Source organism: Podarcis pityusensis, assembly GCF_964106645.2.
Source record: "Podarcis pityusensis genome assembly, chromosome: 2".
NCBI lineage: Eukaryota > Metazoa > Chordata > Lepidosauria > Squamata > Lacertidae > Podarcis > Podarcis pityusensis.
Window position 1 is genome coordinate 38,271,426 of NC_138029.1, and position 2,441 is coordinate 38,273,866.

The window sequence follows — 2,441 nt, forward strand, 5'->3', positions numbered from 1 at the left end:
TTTATTAATGAGGCTTTGGGGGTGCCTACAGCGTGCTTCAACTGCAAGCCGCACACCACATACCCTAGAGAGTTCTATTGCCTTTGATAGGGCTGCTATATTTGATAAAGTTTAGACCCTTATAAGGAATCGTCTATAGATATCTATTTGCAGCTGTATAGCTGAGTCCCCAGTCACAGCATCCTTGACTTATAAATCCAAAGCAGATGTGAATGAGGTCTCCAAAAATCCCCCAAGGTTTACGATCCTGCTTATGCTGAAACCTACCCAGAGGCTCTCAGTGCTTAGGTACAGCTTCTTAATAGAAATGCAGGCAAGGTTTAGATGTAAAGAGAGGATTGGAGTTGGAACAAATCCCCAAATATTATTTCAGATGCTGTATTTCTTAAGCTAAATGCCCTGCTCTCACACTAGGTTCACAATACCATTTATTCCGCATCCAGTGTGCTCCCAGTGCTAATTTTTGAAGCCACATTCATACAACATTAGCCAGAAACCCATATCGATCCCAAAAACTGGATGCAAAACAAGCAGGAATATTAACATATCCTAACAGCCATTGGGCAAGCACAGATGAGAGCTTAGTGAATGGGAGCTCCAGGGGGCTGCTGGGATGGGGAAACCCAAAAGGTTGTGTGTGGCAGGTGAAGACAGCCCCACCCTTCTGTGATGTGAACATCTCCATGCAAACATGGCTTGAAATGCAGTAGGGGGAATGATCTTGCTGTGTTTCCAGCCACTGCTGTGAAATATACTCAGAGTCAGTCCCAGGGTTTAACCAACAAGCCTGGCGTGTAATGAAGCAGACTGGGGGACAGCTGGAGCAAAAGTGATGGTGCAGAAAGTGTGAGGAAGCACCGGTGGGAGACCATTATCAGGTCAACTTGGTGGCCATGGCAGCAGTGAGGAAATGATGCATCTTTGCCATCATTGCATTCCCAAAGCGAAATTAACAAGACTTTAGTGTGCCTAACTCTGGGCTGGATTGGGCTCCTTTATTCCCTACCCCCTTCCTCTTTGATTAGTGTTACAGTTAAACCCTGCCATTATCAACTATGCAGCACCTCTAAACTTCCCCCATTTCTCTTTGACACAGCTATGCAGACTCTGGAGAACTACAATATCCTATGTGTCTGTATTGAGAAGTACGTGCCACTTTGTTCCATGGACCTTGCTCCTTGGGGTGTGTGCTTAAGGGATGCTGCCTGCCAGGTGTCCCAGGAATGCTCGGGAATAAAGGGTGGGGAATACTTTTAATAAATACATGCATACATCTGATTCACTTATTCTGTTTCATCTCGACTACTGTAATGCTCTCTACTAAAAGGTAAAGGGACCCCTGACCATTAGGTCCAGTCGTGGCCGACTCTGGGATTGCGGCGCTCATCTCGCTTTATTGGCCAAGGGAGCTGGCGTACAACTTTCGGGTCATGTGGCCAGCATGACTAAGCCGCTTCTGGCGAACCAGAGCAGTGCACGGAAATGCCGTTTACCTTCCCGCCAGAGCGGTACCTATTTATCTACTTGCACTTTGACGTGCTTTCGAACTGCTAGGTGGGCAGGAGCAGGGACCAAGCAACGGGAACTCACCCCGTCGTGGGGACTCGAACTACCAACCTTCTGATCGGCAAGTCCTAGGCTCTGTGGTTTAACCCACAGAGCCACCCGTGTCCCTATGCTCTCTACTGCATGCTACCAAATCTTTGTTTCTACCTCCTTTTTCCAGTACCGAGTTACTACTTTCCTTGCTCTTCACTTTGCCCATTATCCTTTTCTTCAGGCTCTTTTCCACACCATGACCATTCTAAACTTTGCTTATATAATTACATTAATATTATCCTTTTCTCTTCTGTTCTCTGCTGCTTAGTAAAACTGATGCTTGATGATCTCACAATTTCCATTTCTTTCTTTCTGGTTCATTTTTCCTTGAAACATCACCCTCTGCTGGTGTCTCTCTTTGCAGGCACTTGCACCTTGAATGTTCTTCTGGAACAGCCTTTCTTATCCTGGGGTTCCTTCAGATGTTTTGAACACAACCATCAAGACATCAGGTTGGGGAATGCTGTGACTGAAAGCTGGGGCTGTTTTGCTCATTAATAGTTTGTTAAAACACATACACACATCAAATAATTGATTCAGATTGTAGAGTTGCGTGAAATATATAAGACACTGTCTATGAGTGCCCCCTGATATCTGTGAAAGATCATGCAATGTCCTCCAAAAGCTATTACAGTGTGAAACAAATGACCATAGAAACACAGTTGAATTGAGCACATAGGTTTGCCTAATTTCTCTAAGGGATTCAATTAGCAGGTGGTTTTGTCATTTTCAGAAACTAGATACTGCCTAGTTAGTAAACCACATGCTACAAATATTCTGACTGTTGCCATAACAGGGAGAAAGGTGACCAAAATCAAAGGCTACGGGGGGGGGGGGGGAGA